Here is a 15,886-nt window from a genome sequence, read left to right as displayed (position 1 = left end):
ACCGTCTAATGCTCATTTAAAAGCTTTAAACACAACAACTTTCTGATACATATTTACGATTGCGTTTCTCTGAAGGTGAATTTATCATGAAAATGCTAGTAATAGCCAATGAAGTGAGATGGGATTTAGCGTAGCAGGTTTGCCCCTGGAATGGAATGTCTCCCAGCTTTGTTAACAAATGGAAACACCCGTAGAAAAAAGGAGCTGGTGCAGTGGGTTTGCTCAGTATCTGACTTGTATATGGGGAATAACATGAGCCTTTTGAGGAAGCTTAGAAACCCGCAGAGAACCCCCCCCCGCAGCTGTACAAGGAAACAGTTCTCATCTCCGTCTGTTTTCTTAACTCTGCTGGTTTAGAAGACTTCCTAATTCTTCTTTGAGCGTGGAACTGTTGGCATTTTCTGCGTGACAGCTGGATTCCTGTTCAAGAAGGACTTTGAGAGCAGCACTTCTGGCGAGATGAGCAGCAGGCACAGAGGCGTGCTGGCGTGCTCTCTCCCAGCCTGCTTACAGCTCTGCAGCCAAATCGCCTGAGTGCTTGGGTGCTGGTACCCAGACAGGGAGCTCTAGGATCAGAGGCGACTCCACTGAAGCCATTGGAGATGATTTTGGTCCTCTATGCGATGTCTTTCAAATGTTGTTTGTGGGCACAGAAAAACACCAGAGGCCTGTCTTTGGGATATAGTCATCAAAACGCAGGCATCTTGGGACACTCACAAATGCCCGCTGCAAGCCACAGAACATAGGCCTGCCGCCTGCTGATCTGCTTTGGAGAAAATTGCTGGGGTTGAGGGAATTTATTTTGTTCTGTACTTCAAGGGCCTCCTGTGGCCAGACGGACGGGACGGATGCAGCTGGAGCACTCCCTCCCCTTCCTGGTGCAGAGTGGAGCTGAGAGGGCCGAGCGCGGCTCTCCGACACCCTGGGGTGGATGGCTCACCGTACTGCCCTGGACATGGCGTTCAGGGGGACAATCCCCAACCCTTCCACATCCCGGCCAGCCAGTCAGGGAATCGGTGGGTAGCATCCACAGCCATCAACCCTCCCTAATTCTTCGCGCTTAAAGCAGCTATTTAGCCCTCTTTTAAAGTGTGTTTCATGAGTAATGAGTTGTATGAGTTTAAAATTGGGCTTAGCTAGCCAGGGTGGATGGACCCTGACAAAAAGCTTTTAAGCCTCCTCTGTGTAAACACCCGGTATGTTAGGGGAACATGTTAGAACATGACAATTTACTCCTTGCACTGGTACAACAGGTTACTGACTGTAATTCTCAACAAAGACAATAGATTCACGTAACCACAAAATTTAACACATTTATAAGAAGATTCAGTGTTACCTACAAAGACAAGACAACGCTGTGTATTAGCTGGGGCTGGGAACCCGATTTCACGGGCGCATGGCTCCCTCCTCACATAACCGGCTGCGGTGGAGGTCAGCTCATCCTCTCGGATATCCATGCTCTCTCAGTCGGACAAGCGAGTACTGTGACCTGATCCAGCCCATCAAGCACTGATGCCAAACAGGAGATACAAGGCAAAGGGCTTCCGTATAAGGGGAGAAAGTAGTCAGGAGAGTTTAGAAGAAAAAGAAGGATCAAAAGGAAAATTCTGTAGCGCAATTCAACTCTCATCAACACAGCCTGCACAGTGCCGCCTTTGGCCTGTTATCCCATAGTGTAAGAACAAAGCTAGATCCAAAAAAGACAATTAAAAGGAAACCATACTATCTGGACAGGACATCTCTTCTGCAGAGCACTTAAGATTAACCTGTGGAAACCATGATAATTTATCATTGACATAAAAAGTACAGTGAAACCCCAAAGAGCATTCACATGAACCAGGAATAGCCTCTGGCACATGTACTGGCTACAGGAAAGCATTCGAGCTACGTACAGTAGATGATCAGTGTCTGGACATGTTATTGGGTTTTGAAATATATGTTGTACCTCAAACAAAAAGGAAAATCCTGTGAGACGATGCTTGAATGCCCATTGGAGTATGCCCTGAGACAGCTCTGTGAGCCATGCAATGAAGGAATCACCACAGTTAGTCCAGTTTTAGGGAGCCCATGAGTAAATTGGAACAAGCAAGGTTATGGAACAGAAAAGTCTACCAGCCTGGGATCTCTTTGCAGAAAACATGAGCTCTTTTTTACCGTAAATAGTGTGATGCTTGTCTGAGCAGCGGCTTACTGCAGAGTACTGTCTCGTTAGCTCACCTCTGGGCACAACAGGTAGTTGTCACTTGCATGGAAACGAAAACAGAAGTTAATGAACTAATTAATTCACTCAGTGTTTAAAAATCCCTCCTTCCTATCCCCCCCTGCCCATGACTCCTAAGTAAACTATGTAGAAAGGGGTCTGATTCCCCTGTGTCTCTGACTTTTGAGTATATACACAGTGCTCCCTCTTCACAGGGTTATCTTTGATGTAAAGCCACTGTGTGCTGGCTACTAACTCTACCTAAATCCATTATAGGCACCCCTTGTATAATATGCACCTTGCTTTAGCGTGCAAGACATTTGGTTCCCAAAAACACGATAGGATGGCTAGAGTAACCACTAACCAGACATGCTGGAATGCCTGAAAGTGTCCAAGATTAGTCATTTGGCAGCAATCCTGGGGAAATGTAGCTTTACATATCCCACTCTGGACAGAAAGGTTTAGTGCTTGGGGCCTTCTGGCAGGCCTGAACCCGACTCCTTCTCTTGCAGAGCGCAGCGTACCTTAGATCAGCCGTGACTACGACAGCTAGAGCTGGGATGCAATTGCCACAAAAACCTGGATCATTCACTTCGTCAAATCTGTCTCCAGAGTATTCTTGTCTTCACCAAAAAAAGAAACCCAAAACAAAACAAACTCTTTCCTATGCTTGGCCTTGATATTTATTTTTTCTGGATAATTTCAGCTTCTGTGTTTGTCAACTGAAAGGAAAATGCATGTGTTGCATACACATCGATCAGAAATCTGGTGGGTGTTTGTATATTATACAAGAGATCAAAGGTTGGAGAAATTTCATTCTAATTTGAGGACAACAAAACAAGGGTACTGAAGAGCAGCATGCGTGCTCCTCAGCTATACAAATCAAGGTAAATGCAAGATTGCATTTAGGTGCTACAGAACTGACAGGAATGAGAAGCAGCAACACTTCTTTGGTCACTGAAGCTCGATGCAGGACTTGCATGGACACATCTTATAAGAAAGGCTGGCACCTGCACCTCACTGCACTTTTAACAAGGGATCCAGTTGCCTACACATGAAGTAATGTAATCTATTTCTTATGCCACATCCACACCAGGCAAGAGAGCACAGCACAGAGCCTGTGCCATCGCTTTGAGCAAGCCAGCACATCCGAACCGGCAGCCGAGCGCTGCGCAGAGACAGCTGAGGAATAACTCCTAAGCAGCACAGCTGGAGCAGCGTGGCCTGGCTCCTAGGCTCGGTGTGCCTGACTCTCAAAAGGACCGGTTTGCTTGAGCTTAGTGCTGAGCTGAGACAGAATGAGTCTCCCCGGTTCAGGAGCTGGCATGCTCACCATGGGACCACGGACCTACGCATCACGCTGTTGTGTGGGGCTGCCGTGGCCTCAGCATTTCTGCTCGGAGCTGCAGAAAATATACCAGTTAAAACATGCAAAACTGGCAGCTGTCTTCGTGTTTTTCACATATTAAGCTGCAGAACTGGCGCCAAGTACTCCCGCACTCAGGACTGCACAGATGATATTGCTTCTTCAACGTATGACATTCATGTAGCATTCCAACACGGAAAGAAACCAGCACAACCGAATGGATGAATGGAAAAACGAATTGCTTCAAGTTGATTTAAAGAAGATATTTAGTCATGCATGGGAAGGAAAAAAAGAGAATAGGTGACCAAAATAGAATGAAGCAATTGGAAACAGCTGATGTTTGATGAAAAGAAGGATATTTTCTGGGGTGAGAAATTTAAAAGCCTCGAGTAAAGGGCAAATTATGCGTGACTTTTTAATCCCTTAAATGGTGCCAGGTTATCCAGAATCCACTCCAGAAAGGTTTCTGAAACAGTTTATTCTAGAACTAAGCCAAAACCTTCAGCCAACTCTGGAAAATCTTATTGAGAGTCAAACTAACATTTTGTGAGCTCATGTCAATGTTGGAAAATTTCTCCAGCTGAAAGCATGAGGGAATAGTTTTGCAAAGGAACCCCTGAGTTTTAGCCTGTTTTTATGATTTGCAATAAGAAAAGGCAGAAAAGGAAACTAAAATCCTTGCTAGAAAAAAAAAAAAAAAAAAATAGAAGGGCTGAGTTGCATTTGCTGACAGAGCCATTATTGTCTTTCCATTTCAGAAAGAGTGGACAAGTTTCATGCTGTACTGGAAGCAAGAGCAGGGGTTTGCTTTACATGAGCTTTACATTAGCGCACTTAGCGCACACGCACGCAGAAGACGGTTCCTCAGTCCTGCCCACAGCACCTTATGACTACAAATGTGACAAAACCAATTTTCTTGCTCCAGCCAGTGTCCAAATCACACCAACTACCATTAAAAATCCCTGCCAAAATGGCAGCACAGACAGCGCAGTCACCCCCAACTAGCAGGAATTCAGGTGTCAAACCCCTCAGGGCACACGGCTGACACTGTTGTGGGCACCAACAAATGACTTTCCAAATGCTGACAAATGCAGCTTTTTTTTTTTAGGCTTTGTGTGAACTTTTGGGCACATCCGAGTCTGAGGCATCCTAGTCATTCATGTTTCTGGGTCACCAGCCGCTCTTTACGTGCTGTCAGTCCCTCTTTTTTTTTTTTCCTTTCTTTTTTCTTTCTCTCTTTTTTTTTTTTTAACCTAGCCAAAAAAGTTAGTGGATAAATGACAGATACTACTTTGTCCCTTTCGTAAATCATTGGCAGACATGGATCAGCATTTTGAAATGTATGGACATAGGTAGGAAGCCAACCAGACAGTATATTACTACCTTTCATAACAAGCACTGATGTTTTGCTTCCATGAGTGTCCACATCTTTTTAAGTCACAAGTAAAAAGTGTGCTGTAATAAGCAAATATAAAGCCAGATGCTCTTGGCTATATAAAGCCATATGGAAGAAGAAAACAGGAGCTATGTGAAATCCATGACATCTGGGAAACACTTTGTATATAGAGTCCGAAGACAGTATACGTTGCCAGCCTGGCAGAAAGGACATAGATGTCCCAAACAGAAGCCTGAGAAAATAGAAAATCAGTAAGTATTAAGTTAACCCACAAAATACCTTTTGCGGGGGACCAGATCTGTTTGGAAATTCAAGCCAAATTTGGGAAACGATTGTGAACACAGACAAAAAATTCAAAGCGTGTATAGCATATTCAAATATGCTTTGAGCAGAGGGGTTGGACTAGATAATCTCCAGAGGTCCCTTCCAACCTCAACTATTCTATGATTCTGTAAAATGTTTTGCTTTGGTATTTTCTAAATGAAATGGTTTGGGTTTGATTTTTTTCTTTTCCAAAATGAAAGGGGACAAAACTAAACAGCTTATAAAGCAACACCAGGCATTCTGTTTGGGACTGAATAAAAACATTTTGCAAAACTTAAGAATTTTCCTCCTAAACCCCCTCAGTTTTCTCCCAAGGAACCTCTGCTTTTAGTTTCATTAGACCTATGGGGTTTTTTTCATATTTTGGGGGGAGGTGTCAGAGAGCAAACCAAAAAACTCACCATTCATCCAGCTCTGCTCCCCACCCCTATTTTCTTATTCACAGGTGAAAAACTGCAAAGATGATAAACCCTGTCAGATGTACCCCTGTTTCTTCAGGGCTGAAGGTGCAGAGCAGGCGTCTCTGCAGCCAACAATAACAAACACTAATGCCAACCTTGTGCGTTTCCATGGCCATGGTGCCCTAGAGACCTCCTCTTTCATCCACACGCTCCTCCCCTCCACAGCCACCTCGTCACCATCTCTCTGAGGTTGGGGAAGGAGGGACAGTTCACATACACCCGTTGGGGGGGGGGGGGGGGGGGGGAGGTGTTTCTGCTCTTTCATTCTTTCCCCACCTTTCTTATTTCCCAGGGCCTATTTACCCATCCTGGGTGGTTACTGGTGGAAGAGAAACTATTTGGTTAGAGAGCGGAGAGAAGTAGCACAGGGAGCACCGTTGCACAACCAGCAGCCACCAGGATCAAGCTAGTGTCCCCAGGGCTGTACGGGCAAAGCAGAGCAATATTTTCCTATAGACACTAAAAACACTTGCAGTTAAGCCTTGTGCTCGGGCTGGCGCGGGAGTACATGACACCGGCAGATCAGCTACACCAGAGACTGACTCGAGTCCATTTGGGGTCAATGACAGCTTCGGCGACCGCATGCTCATGGCCAGCACTGCAAAAGGTGCTGCTGAGGTTGGTGGGACTGACAGGAGGTTGGAGGGACACCCCAGGAACATCCCGGGGGCAGAGGGAAGCGGTGTCTGAGCGCCTGCAGGCTTCGTGGCAGCCAGGCATCCCCTCCATGCCGTGTGCCCATCTATGTCCCAGGCACGTTCACTAGCACACAGCCCCCTAATTGTGCCTGGGACCCCGACGGCGTGACCCCGCAATGCACAGTAGACCAGCTCTGCTATAAAACAGCTTTTGCCAAGGTAGGCAGGGCCCAGGGGACCATTTACCTGTTTTAATACTAAGGGTCTTGGAGTTATCAGCTAAACCTCTGGTTCCTCTTCTTATTTCAGTCTCCGATAGAGCTGATCAAAATGTTTCCATCCAGCAAACTTTTTCTGAAGAAAAATTATTATTATTAAAGCTTTTATTACTCTTATTAAGAAAATGCCCATCCTGTCAATTAAAAACCCGTAAATTTCAAAATCCCAAGTTCTTTTTTGGTTTTGGTTGGTTGGTTGGTTGGTTGCAAGTTTTTTTCTTCTCATAACTCCATCACCCCACTTTCCTCACCTTCCCTTTGCTACTGTCAGGAACAAAAAGGAAAAGCAAGTGTGCGGAGGGGGCAACAGAGCCCACAGAGTCACCTTTTGTACCCAAAACAAGCTGTTCCTGGCACCGCAGCATGTTACTGTGCCACTAGAGAGAAGCTGTTTTGCTGTGCATTCTGCCAAAGGTCCTTATTGTAGTCACGTAGGAATTAGCCCGTTCAACTCTGAGGCTATGATCACTAGTTTCCTTCTGGCCCATCTAGTCTACAAAGAAAAACAAGCCAGGGTCTGACCGTGTGCCCTGAGAAGAGGTGTCTGGAGAACTGCTTTTCCTTGACTACGTGGTCAACTCAAATCCTCCGTGTGCCCTATTTATTTTAAGGAATAAACGGTTAGGCGTGTGATCAGTACCTGCTCCAAGCTATGGGAGTTGATTTGCAGCCTGATTCTCAGGACAGGGCTTGTGCGTGCACCAGGGGAAAATGTCAAACCCCCATCACACTCAGGTACCTGCTGCTGGTAAAATACCACTGCTGTGCATTTGCGCAATACCACTGTTTCACCTCTTTTATCAAAAAAAATCTCAGACCTCTGCTGCAAACACAAAGGAGCTTCACCACACCTAGGAGGGAGGTCGGGATTTGTACAAATGGGGGAACAGGCAAGGAGTGAGAAAAATGCCAGCCTTAGGGAGGGGAGGCAGTGGAGCTCGGCTCATCATATTAGCACTTGTTTGCTCACACAGCAACACCGCAGTACAAAGAAAACCAAATCTCCATTATAGTCTCACATTTTTGGACTAGGCTGCTGCGTATTAATTCCTATTGATTGACACGTGGAACAGCACACTTTGATCATCTTGTTAATCAGGTATTCTTGCAGCAATACGTGACGCAGTTTAAATCAGCCAGGTTAAGTCCTTGTGTACACAAGGAAGCTATTATAAGAAAAGGCAATGATGAAACTACTTTTTGCAAGAAGTAACAAGAGATTGAGTGCCTTTGGAAAATTTCACTTCATTTACATCATTTTTCATGACTTTCTGCTTAGCATGACATGACGTCGCCCCCCAGCCGTGACCGGTTTGGCTTGAAAGTCAAGATTTTGCAAGCAGGACTAGTGAAACCCCCTGAGGCTCTAAGCTTGCAGGGAACTGGGTACCTTCATTTCAAGGGCGCATCTCCTTTATATAGTGTTTTGGTCATTCAAAATACTGACCGCTCTTGAGGCTATTGCTTAAAGGCAGAGCGGTTCTTGGCAGACAGGACTGCTGAGTTACCGTGGCCCTGTAGCATGCTTCGGAGAAAAAGGTCCTTCCTCCCCCAGGCACTGCCACGGAGGAAGAGCACTGGTACCAAACAAGGCTGCCCGGCCCCAGATAGGCACCTCACCGTGCCCAGATAGGCACGGCTGACCCTGTTGCCCAGCCTCCCAACAGAATTACATTTGCAAAAGCATCTGATTTGCAGAAATACTGATCGGTCCCAGCTCCTACTGATATCAGCAGGGACTACAAGCACTGGGATACTGAAAGATCAGAGCAGTATCACCAGCCCGGGCCTCTCTCTCCCATTTACGAGTGTGGCTCAGCCTCTTAGGGACCATAACTGAGTCTTTATGAAGCCCTTGGATGGGTTTTACTGCAAAACAAAGCTAAGAATGAACATGCACGATTGCACCAGGACAATAGCCTAAACCTAACAATCGCTTCCTGTAATTGTCTGAGGCAGCCTGTAGAACGGAGAATCACCTCATGATAAATCCTTGTTGGTCATTTACCATCATTAATCTATACTGTCAGAATGAATTAGGTGCAGAGGAGCATGTTAATTACAATGCAGATGACACTCCAGCTTTAATTATCATGACTTCAAAGTAAACAGTGAATCTACCTCAATCACCATAAATGGTTGTTAGAGGAAAGCGCTATTCAGCTGGCAGGACCGACGTCCAGCTTGCAGGGTCTGCAGTTACAAGGCTGGCATTGTATCACTACTTTTCCAAATTGCTCTCTATTTCTATCCACGTTAGTCAGGTCTATGGGACGCTTTTTCCACTGCCTATGACATGCCTTAAATTAGGGGTGACCAATTTTGTCAATATGTAGCAACCTAGCTTTATTTATAGAACACTTCAGATTAAACAGCAAAAGCTCCCACTGTCCCTTTATGCCTTTTCATTTTGCATTTAACAGCTACTTATTCATTTTACTTACCAACTAGGGCTATGTTTTTATAGCTTGTGGTTCCCATTTCAATATTATTTTATGCCATTTTCTGGAGGGCTAGGATTATGGAATAAACCTAAACACCTGGACAGCGTGTAAGGGACTGGGAGAACAGCTAGCAGTGTTGCAAAGGCCCCCAAATTTCATCAGCCAAATGTAGCCCTTTTGTTATTGTAGGACCCGAGATAAAAACTCTCAAACCCCATCAGATTCCTCCTGAGATTCTCCCTGTGAATCCCAGCAGGCGGGTTGACCGCTCGCTCTGGTTATGATCAGCATTAGGCTCCTGCGGAGGGGAACAGATAAAGTTGTTCTTCGTATCTCCTGCAGACAGGACAAGAGGAGGTGCGCTCACACTGCGGCATGGGAGACAGCATGGTGGGAGGACACACTCCAGTGCTAAAGCTATCAAAGCCTTGGAGCGGGCTGCCCAGCGAGGCTGCGGGGTCTCCAGTAGCAGAGGCTTTAAGGTGTCCACTGCAGAGCCCAGGGCTCGCACGGCCTCTGCGGTGCTGGGCGTCACGCCGGTGTATTTCCTGCTGCTTGATACACCTCGTGAAGAAACACCCTCGGTTTTCCCCCCAACTGGTGTGCAAAATGCAAAAGCCTGAGAAGATACAAGTAGCCTGTGAAATGTCCTGCTTTGCCCTCTCAAGGAGAGCAAACCAAGGAAATAAGGAGTTACAGAAATAAACTAATAAAGTAAAATTAAGGTGGGGAATTTAATCACTCGGGAGACGGGAAATTCAAGGCTACGGTACCCATGGCAACTACCATTTGTCCACAGTGTATGGAACATTAACCTTAACTCCATATGCGGAAACAGAAAAAAATTATGGGACGTATCACGTATGAATGCATATTTCATGCAGAGGGTACTCTGCGAGGGCTACTGTGGAAGCAATAATTAAATTTCCTGACTGCAGAGCAGGTAGGTCCGTGCACAAGCAGCTCTTCTGCAGAGACACGAGCTAACAGCACCAGACGGAGCTCCCAGCTCATCCCCACAGTTTAGGCAGGGAAGATTCAAGGTCTCGGTTTGGCCGTAGTATCACATCCTGCCTTACAAGCTTCTGGCTGCTGTTCAGATTTTGTTTTGAAAATTGCCATCTGTTGATTTAGGGAATGCTGTGATGTTTCTTTCAGTTGTTTGGGTCAACAAGAATTCTGCATTTCTTGTATGTTTTCCTTTTAAGCAACTAAAGCAACATCCATCATTCAGCAAGGCAGAAGTCCAGTTCCTGCTGGGTGATCCGTTTATTTGAATGTGAGAACCAGATGATTGCTGAGTTAGACAGCAAACAAGTTATCAAAACCTGAAAGAGTTTTGCGCTTGTCTCGAGCTGAATTTTAACCCCGGGCTGGGTGCTGCGGAGTCAGATTACTTACAGAAAGAGCCAAACCCAAAGCTAGCCAGATAGACAGTAACCCTGTGGATCGAAACTTTAAGGACAACAGTTCCATTTTTATATGACTTTGGACAATGGCTCACTGGTATATCTATTTTTGCTAAAATGTGGCAGACAAGACTTTATGAATATAGAAACCGACATCAGAAATATAACAGCTGAGAAGACTAATTGCAATCGGGGGGCAGGGCTATTTAAAGAAGAATCGGTTTAACAAAAATGATTTCTATCTTTTGTCACCGCCGTGGGACATGGAAGCAGGCGGTCTGGTCTGCTTGGTTATGACCTTCCTCCCAGCCTGACTTTGGAGGTGCCATGTGCTATCTCCTCCCAGGGCCAGAGGCAGGTTGAGGAGAGGCAGAGTCCCTTCATACCGCAGCCCGCAAGGGGAGGGGGTGTCTCCCTGCTGGGGAGCGGCGAAGCCCTGCCGCACACCTTCCCCGGGTGAAAACACTTGGCTCTAGGCAGAAGGGGGCCTGAGCAGGGATCTTGGGCCGTGGTGCCTTAGGAAGAACTTGCGTCAGAGGCAGCATGCCGGGTACCAGTGCTTGCAGGCGGCCAAACCCAGCGCCCAGCATCTCCCACATCAAGGCTTTCAGCAGGAGCGGGGCCAGACTCTAACCCAGCCCATCACTTTTCATAAAGCCATTTAACACATCCACAGCACCGGCCGGCGTAGCTCAGGTCTGACCTCTGTCACCGCTTCACAGGCTGACAGGACAAGGCCAAAATCCAGCCACTGCACACGGAGGGGCCACTGGAGTCAACGGAGCAGCGGCACGGCTCCTGGGCAGGCTCGGACGCCTGCGTGCCGCAGGTGCCTTCGTAGGTTCCCCATCCCCACGCGGCACCTCACCACATGGTAGGTTTGGGCAGCTCTGCACGACCATGGCTGGGGGGCTGTTTGCTCAGATGGGGCTTCCTGCAGAGGCAAGGAGGGGAGCAGTATGAAACGCAATAAAACTCTCCTCCCGAGCAGCAGCGTCCCCATGCAGTACTGTGCCAAAGGGCTTCCATCCAGTAGTTTTGGACATATTTTACCGAGTCAAGGCCACATTTATCTAGCAGCAATTCAAAGCGAGGAGATCTCCCACTGCCAAGAAGATTGGTGTTTCTTTCACCTGCACTTCAAAATAAGAGTGCTCACATGAACTCCCTCTGCCAGAAAACCATCCCAGGGCTGTCCCAGACCACAGCCGACGGGCAAAGCTGAGACAGGCAGCCCGAGGACACTCTGCACAGCCTGGTTCACACCTGTAACCTGGAGATGCGGTGAGCAGAAAGCAGTGGTGCCTCTCCAAGGCTGACTTAGAGGTCAGGCTTGCCCAGGGGGGCCCGCACTGTGTCCTGCGGGCCACCCACCACTCAGACATGCGTTAGTCCACATTCTGCCCACCCTGCTCCTCCTTGCTGAAGTCTCTGAAAACCTCCAAGCCAGCTCCGGGACAGAGGCTGATGGCTCCTCACCAGCAACAGTCAGCTCACGGGCTTGAAACTCCCCACAGGATCATAAAAGCCAGAAAGAAATCATTTTACATGAAGGAAAAAAGTATAAGGTAGGCTTCTTGCAAATACCCACTGAGGGCGACACAAGAGGGGTGCCAGGGTCAGACCAGCTGATTAAGAGCCATGTCGTAACACCAGCATCCTTCACACGACATCCCGCTCCAGGAAAGGGGAGGACTCCCAACAGCAGTGCTGCCCTTCGCTCCTAGAGACACAGGCACTCTCCTCCAGCAGCGTTGGCCATTGCTAGTGCAAACCCCAGACCAGGCTCACAAGGGCTGGGCTGAAATGACCGACCTCAGTTCCAGAGAATTGTTAGTAGCCTTGGACTCTCCTTGCTGTAAGCGTCTTAAATATGAGCTATTCCTCACCAGGGAGAAATCGGGATTTGATACTGCACAGCAATGAACAGCTGAACAAGCCAAATCTTGAAAAATGGCTGCATATGTTTTCACAGAAGTCATGGTATAGAATCCATCAGGTTCAGGAATTAATTTGGCCAGACACCACCACAGTATCTATGTGTTAACCTGAGTCTTAACTCAGGTTCAGGTTTGAAGTCATGGTATAGAATCCATCAGGTTCAGGAATTAATTTGGCCAGACACTACCACAGTATCTATATGTTAACCTGAGTTAAGGCAGGTTTGAACACTACTGAAAAATCCCACCCTCCAAATGATTTCCACTTCCGAATCTCTGACCTGCTGTTTATGGAAAGGGAAAGAAGTGCAGTGATGAGGTAAATGTGTTTATGAATGCATTGCTGTCACCTTTCTACTCTAGCAGCTTACGGTAATGACTTTACCGCCCATATTTATTGCTAATCAATATCAGCACTAGGGGAGGAGGAGGAATAATTTCTGCCACAAAGTTTGTGCTAAGTCAAGCCATTGTTTTTCCCTCATCATGTGAAAGCCAGAGCCCAAGCAGACTTATCTGCAGCCTGTTAATGGCTGGAAGTATCCCTTTTCTAGGAATTCGCTCTTATTTCTTACAAGTGCTCACATTTTACCTGGCACCTCTTCTGCAGAGCAGCAAGCGCAGCCTGAGCTGCAACAGAGCAGGAAAGTCGGAGCGCTCAGTAAGCTTCGCTGAGCTCCCGTTTGAAGAGTTTCCTCAAAAGCAGCACAAGCTCCTTTGCCAGCTAATCTTTCCAGCCTGCAGCTACAGAGCAAAGCGTGGCTGTGGACCTGTGTCAAAGGTACATTTGTTAACACATTTCCCCCGGAGTGCTAATTAACATTTACATCAAGTACTATGAGAGTGAAAAAGCTTCGACACAAACACACTGCAGGGAAATGCAAGGAGCAAATTCTCTCTCCCCCCAGATGCAGTGTACTGTTTGCCCTTCAGGAGCTGGTGAAAATCCAGTTTGTTTTGTAATCTTCTGTTCTCTAAAATCAGATATTTCTGCAAGTTAATAACTAACCAGCTTCTTTTTATTTAAAAACCTACAAGTGCATTTAAAATTCTATGAAAGCAAGGCCCTGCCGGCACTGGTGCGAGCCAGCCCGCGTGCACGTCTCCGTGCTGAGTCACAGCGCAGGCGCTCCCCAGTCTAATGACAGAAAATGACAATATTTTATGATTTTATAATAAACATAAAAGAACATCAACACACTTTCGCTTGCATCTTGAAACAAGATTGAACCCTCTTAAACTAAACACTAAGATAGGGAACACAAACACAAATATTTGTAGCTGGATCTTCAATTGCCGTATTTCGGGATGCGGACAAAGAGGCTCTAATGAGTAACGTTTGTACCCACAATAAGATGCAGGCAAAGTTATTTGCAAACACAAATTTGCACTTCAAAAAATGCGAAGGCAGTTGCTGAACAGCTGGTTAATGAGCTATTCTCAGTATTATTTCTCAATACTTATTGAGAAAAATGTGCTATCACATTGAAGTACAATTTTTAAGACTGCAGTATAACTTAAATATGGTTGAAAAAATCCTCTAGGTTTTTCCCAGGGGAAAAAAAAAATCCAGTTTTTAAAGGAAAAAATAGAAAATCCCAGGTCTACAGAAGGAAAATCGTATTCCATGAGCCATGAAACAGTAGTATGCAAAACTTAACCTATTCTGTGAACTTTTAGGGCATGAGAGAGCGCATGTTATTATTCAGTATATTCTCCCCTGCCACAACCATGCATCCTGCCCAGGCCCCCGTGAACTCAGATCTAAAAGATTTTGTCTAAAGAAGTGCCAATATTCTTTAAACAAGGCATACTTGCAGATGTAGAAAAATTTGCCTGAGCAAGGGGTACAGCTGCACGCTACTTCCAGAAATCAGCCTCTAACTCTCCGCCTCCACAGAAATCAGGATCCGAGATGAATAATATATACTATGAAAACACAGGCGTTTTGATTGCAAACTGGTCTAGAGTTCTGTGAACATATTTTGTTATTGTTGCCCACTTGCCAAATATTTGGGGTGAATAATTTTCAGCCTCAGTGTTTACCAACTGCTGTCATTGTTTTGTCCCTTTTTTCTTTTTTTTTTTCTTTGAGTGTTGCTTGCTTCTGCCTTTTAATTGGATATCCAACTTTGTCAACAAGAAAATAAAAATAACAAACAGTAAATGCAAAAGCAATGCATATTTTTGTTGGAGACACTCAAGTGAGGGACCCTAAGCACTAATGAGGACGACAGTCTGGGCAGTAGCGCGGGAGATGCACCGAGCGATCAGTGCCGAGCAGATGTTCCAACAGGACAAGGTGATTGTGTTTCTTTCGCTTGACTAGCTCTTGAAACCAAACATATTTTCATTAGATGCACACATTTCTGTATTCACTAAGAATATTTTTTAACGAGTAGCAAACAGTCAGATATTTTGCAGATTGCCAGTTTCCCAAGTTCTCTGTCTTAATTTCCAGTAACTCCTATCAAGAAAAGGCAATTTTGAGCTAAAATCTAAACTGACACATTCCTGACATGATCTCCCGGAGACTCTTTCTCCAAAGCACGAATGCCTGGACTGAAATCCTGGCCTCAGCACAGGCAACAGCAAAACTTCCACCAGTCCCCGCCGAAATTTGTAAGGACAAAAAAAAACCCCCCAGTATTTTTGGGGAAACCAAAATGGAGGTAGACTGCCCAGCTCCCAAAACACTAATGGTTTAATCTCATGTAACAGGATGAGATTAATATAAACACGCTAACCTGTCCAAATTGGAAATCTTTCAAATTTCGAGCACAGGAAACAACAAGGGTTGTTGGGTTTTTTTTTCCAGGCAGGATGTCAGAGTTACCCCCGTAGCTGTGTGTGAGCCGAGGACAATGTTGTGACGCGAGATCAAATTACAAACACAAGCAAACAGAAAACAACCTCGGAACGTCACTGTTCCAGATTTGACAGGCAGCACAGCTGACCCGCTAGGAAGGTTAAATGCTCTCGAGCGAGCTCGGGGAGAATACGAGGAGTTTGCTGCTGGACATCGAGTTCCGTGCGGTTAAATTGTCAATTTGTTTGCCCAAGTTAATGCTTATCTTACCCTATGATTGCTGCGGTTTTACTAAACATGTTTGACCTGCAAATCTTAAAGCGGTGGCTTTGCTAAAATTGTAAGAAGTTTCTGGATTTTCCAAGCACCTAAGAAAGCTATTTTGGTCGTTTCCACAGCACAGAAACCTGTAGTTACTCAGACATTTGAAACTTCCAGTGAGGTGGATGACAGTTGCTTAACCACACACATTACCATTTCATTTCTATTTCTAATGTTTAGCACAACCTTGCTCTAAGGAATTTCTGGAGTTGTTTACAAAGGCTGATGCAGAGGTTGTGTGCAGTCTGGTCCAAGGGCAATGGTTTACTGAAGTCACTTGTAAACAGCAGAAAGAGATAA

At 45.9% G+C, this 15,886-nt stretch overlaps 1 protein-coding gene across 1 annotated transcript in view; it reads right to left on the bottom strand.

The window, feature by feature from the left end:
• The window catches only part of PDE8A (phosphodiesterase 8A), a 161,246-nt gene that overhangs the window by 145,283 nt on the left and 77 nt on the right, over positions 1-15,886 (bottom strand). The window lies entirely within an intron of this gene.

The sequence above is a fragment of the Aptenodytes forsteri genome, unplaced genomic scaffold (genome assembly GCF_000699145.1).
Source record: "Aptenodytes forsteri isolate BGI_AS27 unplaced genomic scaffold, ASM69914v1 Scaffold1, whole genome shotgun sequence".
In the NCBI taxonomy this organism is placed as follows: domain Eukaryota; kingdom Metazoa; phylum Chordata; class Aves; order Sphenisciformes; family Spheniscidae; genus Aptenodytes; species Aptenodytes forsteri.
This window is presented reverse-complemented; position numbering and strand designations above follow the sequence as displayed.